General features: G+C 37.7%; 1 protein-coding gene across 3 annotated transcripts in view; it reads left to right on the forward strand.

Moving 5' to 3' along the window:
• Positions 1 to 12,575: 12,575 nt before the first annotated feature.
• Positions 12,576 to 13,894, forward strand: part of CD36 (CD36 molecule) — a 36,404-nt gene continuing 35,085 nt past the window's right edge. For 2 of the 3 annotated variants that reach the window (XM_059847433.1, XM_059847439.1), the window contains exon 1: positions 13,563 to 13,746. The gene's annotated coding sequence lies outside the window, so the exon portion shown is untranslated. Of the gene's footprint in view, positions 12,768 to 13,562; positions 13,747 to 13,894 lie in introns of those variants that run through there. The other variant, XM_059847438.1, reaches the window with a different exon arrangement.

The following is a 13,894-nucleotide window of genomic DNA, read 5'->3' on the forward strand; positions in this document are numbered from 1 at the left end:
AAGAAGACTAATTTCCAATGATCTGAATTGTTTCTCCTGACTTTCTCTTTCTGGGCGAAGAGGGAGATAAATTTAGCTGAGCTAGAGATACTTTACATACCTTAACCAGTATTTAGACATTACAAGCATCCTAAAAAAATGCCATTCACCTAATTCTAGGACTCTGTTGATGCTGCAAAATAAAAAGTGAGGAATGTTGAGGCTGAGCAGCACTGATTCTCCTATATCCAGAGTGCTGCAGTTGATTGGAGTAGTTCAAAATGGTCAAGGAACTGTGGAGTGCTACACATGGACAGTCAGTGCTCACACTCAGGACAACCCAGGTTAGCCCTGCTTCTCTAAATGACACACAGGCTGTCAGTGAACATACTGAAAGCTGCTGAGATATAAGGTGGAGCCATGCTTGGTGGATCAGGTAGGAAAAAACCATCAACACCTCGATCTTTTCAGCGTCCCCTGAGCAGCATTATGGCAAAGAGGTAGGTGGGGAAATGTGAATTGATTCAAATATTGAAATGGGGGTGATCTGTCCAGCAATCCCACTTAGGAGGAACTGCCCATGGAGGAACCCATCTCCTTAGCTGAGTTCATAGCTAAACATCCTGAGATGAATGAAGACTGTATCTAACATATAGACCCTTCCTTTTCTTCTCCTCTCTAAGTTATGCAGCTGTTCCCTTGTTTGTGCTTTGTATGAAGGACACATAGTTCAGACTAGGAACTATGTGAGATGTTAAAAATTATTTCAAAGTCTTGCAACACTTAGGAAAGTTATGAAGGTATGGAGTTAAGTAACGTAAAAGTGACAATTGAGAAATCAGTGGAAATCTGGAGCTTAGGAAGCCTCTCCTACAACTGAGCTAATTTTGTACCTTCTTATGTACCTCACACTGTCACTCCCTTCTTTAGTGCTTCTTTCCCTCTTTGATTCTTCTGATGCTTATTTGACACTTCTGGGATCAGATTAAGAATCAGAGTATTGGGCAACAGGTAGCACAAAGGCAAGAGGATGACAAGTGAGAGATGTTCTAGTGGGAAAGGTCCAGGGGATTTTTACACAACCAGGGTCTGAATGAGCTTCTGGTGATCCTGTCACCATGCTGCATTTTTAATGTCAGTGCTGTATTATTTGCACTCTTCATTCCAAGGCTTGATAGCTCAGTCAGTTATCTTGATCAGAAATCCTGCAATCTTTCTTTTTTTGGGGGGAATTAAAACTAAAGGAAGCTTAACTGTGGGAACTCAGTGATTTGCTGAGGTCAGTGTGAACAAGTAACAAAATACCATACCAGCAAGGAGACAAAGAGGACAAGGGGACTAGTACTGCAGTACAAGAGAGGATATGGAAAAATATTGGAAAAACATGCTATTGGGCAGAAAATAAGAACTACCTTGGGGAAACACAGATTGCTTTGTAGAAAGAAATCTGAAAGCTCAGGGCTGATAGAAAAGGCAATATGAATGGTTATTAGTAAGAGACAAAACTAATAGCTAAGTACAGGAAGAGAACTATTAGTTGCATAGAAGAGGAATCTATTTTAAATTAAAGATCTTTTTACTCTTAAAGGCTAAAATAAGAGTAGAAAATAGAACAATAGATTGGAAAATAAATTACTGGGAGTTGTTTGTAAATCTTAACGATTGTTGGAATGCTGCCAGAATATTTTCTGAATGCTTCACTGTTTTTTGTATGATTTTTTCTCTTCCCCTTCTAAGAAAGTCTAAATAGGAAGTAAAACGTAAAATTCATCACGAAAGTCACATTCTCAGAACTTCAAGATTGTTGACTAATTATCATTGTGTGTCCCTTAAAAAAAAAAAAAAAAACAAGCTGTAAAAGTGAAAAAAATTATTCCACTATTAAGATACTCCTGCGGCTTGTTTTGTAATTCAAATTAAAATAGATATTCAAACAAGGAGGATACTCAACTTTCATTCAACTGAGTTCATGAAGAAACTCTTTGTGACTCCTTTAATTAATCCACTCAGTTTGAATATCTCTGACACAATCTCGGGGGATAGAGGTCCTTATTCACTACATGCATGAAAAGATGCACACCTACACAACAAATCCATGTCAGAGTGCCAAACAGCTAGCAGCAATAAGAACATCTGCATACAATACCTATCCTGCCAAATATTTGTATCTCACAATTTTGGCTAGTCAAACTACTCTTCAGACTGCCCTAATGTGAAATGAGTTGAAATAACAAAAGAAAAAAATATATACCTGCAGAAGAAACAAACTGTCTGCAGTGGAACAAGTGAGCAAAAGGGACAAAGCATTTCTAAAGGTCATCTTGCTATTAACTGTCTCCTGTCTACCCCTAGAAACTGCTCCCCAGCACCACGCCACTTCACTCCAAATAGCCAAAAGAGGAACATAACTGAGAAAGAGAAACTCATTTTGTTCAGCTTAATTTCAGAGGCCAGAATCAGTCAGATTCCTTAGTACTACATGAAATTACTAATTTTCATAAGGATGTAAAAATTAAAGAATGACATCAGACAAACAAACAAAAAAAACCCTGATTACTTCTTACTTCTTCTTGAGGTCTGTTGCCCATCTTTTATACAGTTCTTTGTTATTTAGAGATTTCCTTCTTTTGCTTTTCCACTTTAGTTTCTTCAACAGTATCTGGTGGATGGCTGATTTAAGCAATTTGTTGCCCATCCCCACTCTTGCTTGCTTCTTCAAAGAAAACTCTGAGGCATGACTTTCCTTGACAAAAGGGAGGCATTTATTATTTTTTCCCCTAGACTTACCTATTTCCTTGAGTTATGTCAGAACAGAGTTCATATCATCTCTCAGCTTCAAATTAACAAAGACATTTTCTGCGTGCTGAGACTGATTTCAGACTATGGGGTTAATGCTTGCATGTGGACCTGGAAGACTGGATATTTAAAAACATGGTCATACTTCTAAAAAGTTCAAAATATTTAACTATGGAAATACAGTTCTTCTCTACTTCAGCTACTTAAATTTTAGGGGAAAAATTAAGTAACATAAGTGGTCTGAGAAGCAGTTCCTCATATTCTCATATAGGACCAGATTATAAAAATATGTTGATGTTTCCAGGCTCCAGAACAGGCTGTAGGAGTGGAATTCATTATGCTGGCATATACACCTTTAGTGGATAGGGTGAACCTAAGCACAGGTCATGGGTGATGCACCTTTGGAAAAATGCTTTCATTTTGTGCAGGAGTCTGTGCTTAGGAATGCAGAGCTAGGGGCTGGAGAGCAGGGCTCACATTCACTCCCATCCAGTCTCATTTCACTCCTTTGCTGTTCAAAGCACCACACAGAGGAACAGCAGAGAGGAAGACAGGTCTTAACCATCATACATCCAACTCAAATTGTATTGTAAGACAAGAATCCAAGGTTTTAGAATAACTGTGAAGGACTTCACCTTGGCAGAAGATTATGTGGTTACTTACAGATTACTGACTATTTTTACCATCTTATCAATCCTTTTCTTTCACATTGCTGTGAGATTCCTTCCCTATCAATTTTTTTTGTGGAGCTCTTCCACCCCAGATCTCTGCTCATAGCAGCCATCTTCCTTCACTGAAAAACCATTGAGCTCATGTTAAAACTTGAGGATTCTTTTATTTTTTTGTTTAGTTAAGGTTCTTTAAAGATCCATGCTTGTGTGTGCATATTTTTCTAATAGTGTCGAAGTACAGTAGTTTCCCATTGAATTTGTTATATCTTGCTTTGTAGCTGGGCCTCTCCTCTGCAGATTTCTCTCTTTTTTTTCCCCTCCCTTCCACCTGCAGCCAGCAGCACTTAATTATTGTTGAAATATGTCCTAGATTGTCAGTGCTGCTCATGCAATTTGACTGTTACTCATCTCCACCAGGGAACCCAGCAGACAGCACCAGCTAGAAGAGATCTGCTCAATGATTCTAACTTCAGCACTAAGGTTATGATTTGCTTTCAGTTCTTGATAAAATTACTATATAATTTTTTCTCACTTTTAAAAGTAGGACAATATTATCTTAATCCTCTATCTGAATAATTTGGACTGAGTTGTAAGCAATGGATTAATCCTCTACTGTTTTGATTTATTTCTAAGACCAGAGCTATTATAAAAAGGTCTTTTCTGCACTGCATTTTTAACTCTCCATGTAAATCAGAATAAGCTAAAAGCTCTTCAGAATGACATGGAGTACTATAGGATGACATCTATGTGTCCTGCCTCTGATAAGGAATTTTTCATTTAATCATTTGTGATCATGTTTTTGCAGGCTATGTTTCAATTCAGACAGACTTTGAACACTTTTTATTGTATCCTCTCTCAGATAAATTCCTGGCGCCAGAGAGAATTTCAGGACTTTGCCTTACAGTTGATTTCTTTATGCAAATAAAGTGAGGATGTGTGCAAGTGTATTCATTTGGTATGCTGACTGAATTGAAAAAATCCCAACCAGCTGCACTGAATGTTGGACTTACTATTGTAGATTGAACCTTCTATCCCAGCTAAAAAATAAAATAATTTTCTACACAGAAAAGATCATTTTCTACTTCTCAAAAGGTGATTGCATTTATTGTACTAGTTTGATCTATATAAATAGGACTTGGATTTTGTTTTGTGTAATTTAGCATAGAAATTGCAACTTAAATATCCCAGATAAAAAATTTAATTTCAGCAATTGCCCAAAGTTCTTGCTGAAGAAAAAAAAAAACACCTCTGCTTCTCTTTACCAATCACATCTGAACACATTACAGACTCTTCAACCACAGGTCATGTAACAGAGCTTCGGCTTTCTCCAAACTTTAATAAAGTACACAGAATAGCAAAACAATCTAATTAAATCAGCTTTGATTCCCATCAGCTCAGCCTCGCTTAATCCAGGGGTTTCTTCACAGCAGCTATCAGGAAATCCATCACTTAAAGCAGGTGTGAGGAAGTGGGAGGCAAGGAAGGAAGGTCATCCTCTGCAATCATCAGTCCATCAGTTCTGTCCAACTTTTCTGTTCGAATGAAGGCATGACTTGGGATTTGAGGGAAAATGACCAATGTGGTAACCTTGGAGCAGAGCAAGACATTTAATACCATTAAGCAGTTCAGATAAGCCTTATTTTAATTAAACAAACACAATAGGAAGCCTGAAAAAAGTGCTGATGACTGTGGCATGTCATGAAAACAGATACTCTTGGAAGCTCTCATGATAGGGCAAAATTTAACCTCAAAATCCTGTTGATTGCCTTGTTCCTTGGCAAAAAAATCCAGGATTTACAATGAAAACCTACATGAATCTATTTATCATACATGAATGCAACCTCACCATTTCAAGAGCCAGCAATCCCTTGTATTGTCAGAAAAATTATTATGAACTGCCTTGTGGTAATACATCTTTGCTCTTGCTTAATAAAGTATAATTAAATCCTTGTTGAAAGCAGATTTATTGCTATTAGAAGGGCTAATATACTACACTGTACTACTCAGCTACAACTAGTGTGTTTATAGATTTGTTTTTCCATCAAGCCTTCAGTTACTGTTGAATTATTCTTTTTAAATAGGCCAGTATTAAAACACCTATGTGGTATGAAGTAATTACTGATTTGGGCAGCATTGTAAGTCACAGAATTTGTAATTACTAGATGGATGATGAGACACCAAAATGCAATGCATGAAACAAAGCAATTGAGAAATCCTCTCTTGGACTTGACCTCATCCTAATGAGGCATACAAGGTCATGCCTGTCAGATTCATGATTAAGGGGTGCCTTCCTTGTTTTGTTCACATACTCTTCTGTGCAGAGATACCCTGAGATTCTGGGGAATTGCCTCAGGACGTTTTCCTTGCAAGCAATGGCAGCTTTTTCACTTAATTCACTTACTATTTTATTCAGATTCTTTTAAAAGTATAACTGGTTCCTTAGATGCTACTGGTACAGCTGCATCTTCCAGAACATTTCCTTACCTTTTTTGTTAGATTAGTGCTGAAAATCAGTGCAGGGTTAGAAGAATCAGAAATGTTAATACATTAAAACAATGCTGTTTATAGGACATTTCTTATAGCAATTTCCTGCATTTGTGTATTTAGAAACTGTAGGAAAAGGAATTAATTTTCAAGGACATTTAGAAGTGGTGTCCAAATGTATTCTGAGTTTAAAAAAAAAAGAGTTGAAACACAGAACCCACCAGTGAAATGTAACAGATCATTAACAAAACCAAAGGAGGAAATCTGCCTCTCCAGGCACTTTTTGGAAGTCTTTAATCATGTATTTTAAGTAAAAATAGATGCCTTATTTGAAAACTTTTGAGACAGAACTGACTCTTGTAATTTCCTTTACATTTCTTTACAAAAAAGTTGTAAGGATTGGGTTCCTTTCTGGGTATAGTTCTTAAATTACTACCAATGTGCCAGAATTAAGGAAAGAGAAAATATCTTTTAAAAATATTATATGCCCTCAAGAATTTTGTAGCAATGATGTATTCCAATATTTAAAATGCAGCCATTAGAATTATCAAAAAATTATGATAAATTTTGGCAAAAATTGGAAATTTTCAACAGACACAAGCCCACCACAGCCCTTGGGAATAATAAATTAACCTTTTTAGAACTAGAAGACTGGATTCATTGCATTTTTTTTCTCCATTTTTTTGCTATAGATCTACTAGTGGAAAACTTTTCCTCAGAAAGGAAATCTGAGGTGCTCTTGCCAAAGCTTGACTCTACAATTTCGAGTCATACCATCCCAAATATTGTAAGCTTAACAAGGAAATGATGAGCCTGTTGGGTAATGCTGATTTTGCAAGAGTCAGAGCTACCTGAAGTATTCCTCATGTTTTATTATTTCATGAGTCCACAATACTATTTTTTTCCTTCCTATTTTGGGATTGTATGGCAAGATTTTGGTAGCCAGGGGTGAAGGCTGCAAGTGTTGCTTCTCTGACAAGCTGTCAGAAGTTGTCCCCATGTCTGGCACAGCCTCCTGAAGCTCCAAGAGGGACTTGTCACTGTCACCTGGCCAAAGCCAAGCCCATCAGAGATGGTGGTACCATATCTGTGCAGCAGATGGGAGGGACAGCAGTGAGGATATGGGAGAGTAACTCTGCAGACACTGAGGTCAGTGCAGAAGAAGGGTGAGGAGGTCCTCCAAAAGGTGGAGAAGAGATTTGCCTGCAGCCTGTGATGAAGACCATGGTGAGGGAGGATTTCCTTCTTCGTGTTGGAGAAGTTCATGAAGGACTGTCTGCCATGGGAGGGGTCCCATGCTGGAGCAGGGAAAGGGTGTGAGGAGTTCTTCTCTGGCAGTTTCTTTGGAGAGACAGCATGTGATGAAATGATCCCTTTCCATCCCCTGTGCTACTGAGGAGGAGGAGGATGTAGAAGAGTTTGGAGTGGAGTCCAGAAGAAAGGTGTGTCTAAGAAGTTGGTTTCAGATGTGTTAATTGTTTCTCATTATCCTACTCAGCCTAATTGACAATAAAGCAAATTAATTTCCCTAAGATGAATCTATTTTGCCTGCGACAGTAATTGGTGAAAGATCTTTTCCTGTCCTTATCTCAAAGCATGAACTTTTCAATGCATTTTCTTCCCCTCTCCAATTGAGGAGGGGAGTGATAGAGCAACTTCGTGGGCACAGCATCCAGCTAGAGTCAACCTACCACATTTTTCTAGCTTTTTTTTTTTTTTTTTTTAGTTATTTTAAGCATCTCTTTTGAACCTTACTTTTCTCCTACTTTCATTCCACAGCACATTCGTGCTTGAGTTGTTAGTCAATTTGCTGTCAAGTCCCTTGAGGCTGTTCAGATAGTACTTCTCAAGTCTTGTTCTCCATTATTGACATCAGAGTTTCCTTTACCCTTTTACATACTCCTTGGATTTAAAAGTTGCCTCCCAGCTGTTCTACAATTAGGTATTGTTTATACGTGTCTGGAGCAGAACAATTAAAAGTGAAAAAAGAAGCCAAGTATCTTTGGGCTACTGGCCTCTGAGTAGTCATTCTTGGCACTCATCTCAGAATGACTTGTGCAATGTCAAGTTCTGTCTCAGTCCCAATATGTTTCTTGTTCTTGTGTTCCTTCTTTCTGGCATAGCTGCTATTCTTCCCACAAATACTGCCAGAGCCATTAGAGACCCAAAGTGCATGTGTGATTCCAAGTCCTCACAAAGTGCAAGAAGCATTCTTGTGACATTTTGCTCAGTATCTTCCCAACTTAACAGCAGTCGGTTTTTGTTACAACTGCTCAGGGGATCCTTGAGCACAAGATACATTTTCAGCCTTCACACCATATTCTGCATTCTGATCTTGATAATAATACAAATATCAGTTGATTTTGAGCACAAGTTTTTACTTGGGATCATTTCAGTTATTAATTAAAAAGACTGCATATGGCATAGAAAAAAAAGGCCAATTATCTGTTTGAGTTTGAAAATGCTGAAAAAAGGAATGTTTATTCAAGACAAAAAAAGATCAAATTCTTACCACTGCTCAATTCACAGGGAAACACTGCCTAAAGGAAGCAACAGCAGTCTAGGCATTTAAGCACCTTAATAAAGGATCCTTTATTTCAGAAATGTAACAACCAGATTGGTGAGGCCGACAGCCTTTCTATAAAAGCTTAAGAGTTTTAAACAGTAAATTAATGAATTAAGGTATTAATGTTAATATATCCTCTGATGATAGACCTGGCCTGATTCTTAAGAACTCCCAAACAGGTTCTCCCAGGAAGTTGTGCTGAAGAAAACTTGGGCTAAACTGGAAGACAATACTTGTTCAAAATACATAAGGCATGTACAGTCTTATATTTTCATCAGAAGTGTTCTGCAGACATAGCATTTTTGTTTGAAAAATACAAGTGAGAGGCCAAAGAAATGAAAGCTAAATAAAGTCTCCTGAGATGAAAAACAAATCTTAAGAATCTTTGCAGTAGGAGAGGAGCTAGGCACCTTGAATGTTCTCTGGGAGCAATCTGGATGATTCTGGTGGAAAAAAATCCGAGTTATGTGGCTAAAAACCAGACAGAAAGTTTTCTTACTTATGTTTTAAGAGATAGCAGAGAACCACCCACCTGAGCAAACTAGATCAAAGGCGTTTGGATTTTTGTTTGTTTTGGGTTTTTTAATGACTACAGCAATTGCTACTTGGCAAGACTAAAATAATCTAAAACAACTTTTTTTTTTCACTGTGTGAACACTGTATAAATAAATACAGCGCTCTCATTATTTAAGTAACCAGCAATTTCTTATTTTAAAAGTTTTTTGGCAAATCTAATTTCTCTGTTTTGAAGAACATGGAAATTTTAATTGCAAGCTATCTGATTTTTCAAAGGACAAACAGCGACCTTCTTAAATCAGCAATATAAATTTCAAGGCATCCTGTGCAATTTGTGACTTATGAGAATAACAATTTTCGGATTTATGTACATTAACATATTGCAGTGTTTGATTTTCAGAAATAGAGCAGAAACGTTGTTTTTACACATGCTGAGGCTAAAATAATACATGGAAATAAGGAAGCTTTATCTCTGAAAATTAAAAAAAAAAAAAACCATGGAGGTTCTGCTCTTCCACTGCCTTAGATTTATGTAACTTTGTTATTTCAATAATGTAAACACTTCTGGATTCCTGAGACCTGTTTCTTGGTCTGGCTTCTGCACCTGAATGGCTCTGAGTATGTCCAGACTCAGTCAGAGGAAGGGACAACAGCTGTCACTGGCTCCAGGCATGTAGGCAGCAGGCCAGGCAACAGGATGAGTTCAAAATCCTGCTCTGACACTTTGCTTTGTGCCACAGGAGTTTCCAGTCTCACCACCTCGACTTGGCACCGGCTTCCCCCAGGATCTGTGGGGACTCTTTGTGAACACCCAGTTAATTACCCGAGTAAATCTGGCAGGGACAGGCTGTCTTTACACAAGGAAGGACACCACTTGGGAGTTTCTAAGCTCAAACTGACTTTTAACTTTGGAGCATGTATAAAAGGTGTAATGGTGCATAAATTTCTTTTTACATTTTTATTCATTACTTTGTTAGTCTCTCTGTTGACCTTAAGCAGGTAGAGCACTACTTCCAAGGGCTCCAAATTTGATAAACTCTATAAAAATCTATTTGTCATGTCAGAGACTGACCCACTGAACTTTTCATGAACAATTTTGATTTTTCCCCTAGAAAAATAATATTGCTATCCCACTGTTTTACCTGAAATATCAATTACTCACGTAACATACAGCATAATGCTGTTGTAGTTTCTGAAAAGGAGTTTGGTGTACCCAATATATCTCACCTTTTCATTTTATTAGAAATGTGTTATGACCAATATAAATGTCAAATATTTGTTACTGTAATATTTCTTCATTAATATCTCTCATCGTTGCATGGTCTGTCTAGGTTAGCATGCTCCTTGCTAAACCTTAATAGTGAACTAATTTATATCTTAGTCACTAATTGATTTTGACTCATAAATGTTTAATTTATGTGATGGCTCCATTATGCGTCTCTAAAACCACTTGACACAAACCACTGATTGGAATTCTATCTGCCCTATGCTGAACTCCATGAAGCTTAGGTTTCATGCACTGGAAGCAGAGAATGTTTGAAAAGTTCTAATTTTTAACCAATTGTGTATTCAATTAATTTTTGCTAATTGCAACATGGTGGAATAATGAGCATAAAAATAAATGACACTAAAAATTTAATGAATTAGGTAGAATATGTCAATTTATGCTGTGATTATTTAATAAAGGGTCATATGAGCTCTTTGAACTGTGATGAAATTCACCCAGGGACAATGCTCATAGGCTGCTTAAATTCTTGCCATTGTATCGTCTCCCTAACTACAGCCACTTTTTCAGGACTAAACTCTTTTCAGAGAAATAAATCCCCAAATCAAATAAGTCTGAATTACAAAATGAGAATTAGAACAAGTCAGACAAAGCTTATATTATAATTTTGTTTCTGCTCCCTTCTAAGGCCTCGTGAGTTTGAGTAGGAGCTATTTCTGAAATCATGAAATTCCTTTAAAAGCTTTGGATTCACTCGATACACACCCGGTATACAACGAGAATTAAACATGAAGTATGGAAATGGCATTTAGAGGAGGGATAGCTGCAAAAGTGGGAGTCTGTTCATGGATGAATTTGATCCTAAGACAGGGAAGATTCCATAGAAAAGCAGTAGCCACATCAAAAAGATCTGTAGCACCTCAGAAAGCTCAGAAAGCTTTAGTCAGTACTCCCAGCGTGGCAGCATGCCAAAGAATTAGGTCTGTATTCCTGCTGTGTTCTTCCGGTGAGGAATCTGGATGGTATGAAAAGTATGGCTCTGCAAGGAATCACAACACCATTCCAAAGGCAGGCACACGTCCTCCCAGCCACATGCATTTCAGTGAGGCACACATGGAATTTTCCAAGGAAAAAGGTAGCATTTTGCAGGGTGCTTGCATGGTGGAAAATGGCAATAGGCAAGGTTGCAAGAGGCAAAAAAAGCTCAGCTTGCCACTAAGCTTCAGGTAGATTCTTTGAAATCGAAACAAGGCACCAGAATGTATGTTTATGTTAACATGAAAACAAGCATAACATATTTTGTTGGTCAAAAATAAAATATTTTTGACAGAGGACGGCCTTCACATTTTACTAGGTCAAAGGAAAGTAAATAATCCACAGGAAAATATGTCCTCACATTTACTATTCAAGAAAATATCTCCTCACAAAGCTCACCAGCTCATGACTCAACATATGCCTGTCATACCAAGACAAAAAATTCTTCTTATTACATGCAGATGATGAATCAATATACCAGGATCTGCTGTTGTTTCTGTCTCTTTTAAGGAGATCCATACAAGTTACTGGAATGTGCACATTTCATTTAGGCATGTGTGCACTAGAACTCAGGGCACATTAAACTGTAGTCAGAGGCATCACAGATATCCTTAGAGATATCATCTGATAGGTATCCATGTGTCCCCTGGGCACACAGACTTCAGAAAATACAATGTTCAGTAAGACCTAGAATGTGTAACTGCTGGTAAAACAATCCCACATGCAGTAGTACAGCAGGAAAAAGAGCTTCCTCACTGCATGAATGTGCAATGCTGGAATGAGCACACAAGACTTTTAGACATACTGTTCTAATATGGTAAAGATTTATCCTCTGAGAAGAGGAGGGTAGAGAGCCTGGTAGTAAGATTTAGGGAAAGGAAGAGAACTCTGAGCTAGAATTTCAGAATGAGAAAAGGAGTTATGAGAGACAGACGGGCAAAAAACTAACTAGAAAAACACTAATAGAGCAGAGTGCAGCATGGACGAAATAGTTTCCAGAAACTGGAGGGACTAAGCATTTATGTGTCTGCAATCCTATGGCTTCTACTACCCAGAAAGTCTTGGGAGTGTCCTGCTGAATCCTCTCCAATACCATTTTGAGAATCTGATAAGTGACTATTGTTACTTTTTGCCTAAAACAGAGAAGCCTGAGTATAATTATACAGAGGGTGTGTGCTTTGCCACAAGCATGCCTGGGGTGTTTCATGTTGTGACGACATGTTTACAATTCTGTAATCTTTATCCTATATAATTTTAAGGATTTTTTTTTTTAATGCTAAACACTAACGAGTGCTCTGACTTCTCAAATCATAAGAAAGAGATGAATGATACATCCCATTTCCTTTCTAGCTGTTGTGGGTTGGAAGGAAGGGCACGGCACTGGTTTTGGTAGCCCAGTATGCCTGCTTTACCACTGAACCTGCCTGGCACTGTATTCAGAAAACTCTGAGCTTTTCCCAGCCTCATCTCAGATCCTCTCCCAGTTCTGGTGCAGGTAAGAGGGGAATAAAATTTTCTTTTCTTTTCTTTTTTCTTTTCTTTTCTTTTCTTTTCTTTTCTTTTCTTTTCTTTTCTTTTCTTTTCTTTTCTTTTCTTTTCTTTTCTTTTCTTTTCTTTTCTTTTCTTTTCTTTTCTTTTTTCTTTTCTTTTCTTTTCTTTTCTTTTCTTTTCTTTTCTTTTCTTTTCTTTTCTTTTCTTTTCCTTTTCCTTTTTCCTTTTTTCTTTTCTTCTCTTCTTTCTCTTTTATTCTTCACTGTATGGCTGAAGCTACTCAGTGTTCATTTTCTTAGAAGTGGGAGGACATCAAAAAGAGTGTTAAATGGCAGCTGGGTAGAAAATAGATAATGGGTAGAAATACTGTGGGCTCTGCTCTTCTGAGGCTTTAGGAAGGAACACAAACAATAATACAGTATTAAGTTATCAAACTGAAATTATTATTTATAACTAGCTTTTCCAGGTAAGACTTCTCTGTGTACCAAAGAGCACTGATAAATATGGTTTTCATTTGCAACCAGCCTTTTGATTAACTGATGGCATGAGAAGTTTAAATACCAGAACTTCATACAGAGGAAAACAAAGAGAAATAGAAGAAAGAAAAAAAAAAGTATCAAGGGAGATTGGGGAACTATAAATGTTAATGGCAAGGAACAAGGACAGAATTTATGGAAAGCAGTAAATTCTGGAAGAGCAGGGAAAAAAACTAAGGGGTAATCCAAGGAGGGAGGAGACAAAGTAGGGGAGATGCTTGGTGGAGGAGCGACTGCTGAGATGATAGGGTGGAAGGTGAGAGACAGAGCTGGAGGCGGGAGGAGGTTCTCAGAGAAGGAAAAGGGGGTAAAAGGAAGCACATGTAGAAAGGAAGGCACAAGTCTGGCAAGAAGCTGGAGGCTGCAGCTGTGAAAGGCACACAGGAAGCAATCAACAGGACTCCAAGAAGATCTAAGTTAGAACAACAGCATTTACAGCATAACAGGGTAGGCCATATAATATCCAGCTTAATGCAAATTTCAGGAATGTTTTTTAATTCTTAACTTTTCCTTGTCACTTGATTTCTGTCTAACTTCAGAGAAGCAGAATTTTCATTGGTTAAGAGGTTTATGCCATGGAGTGGCCCTTGAGTTA

Source organism: Haemorhous mexicanus, chromosome 5 (assembly GCF_027477595.1).
Source record: "Haemorhous mexicanus isolate bHaeMex1 chromosome 5, bHaeMex1.pri, whole genome shotgun sequence".
In the NCBI taxonomy this organism is placed as follows: Eukaryota; Metazoa; Chordata; class Aves; order Passeriformes; family Fringillidae; genus Haemorhous; species Haemorhous mexicanus.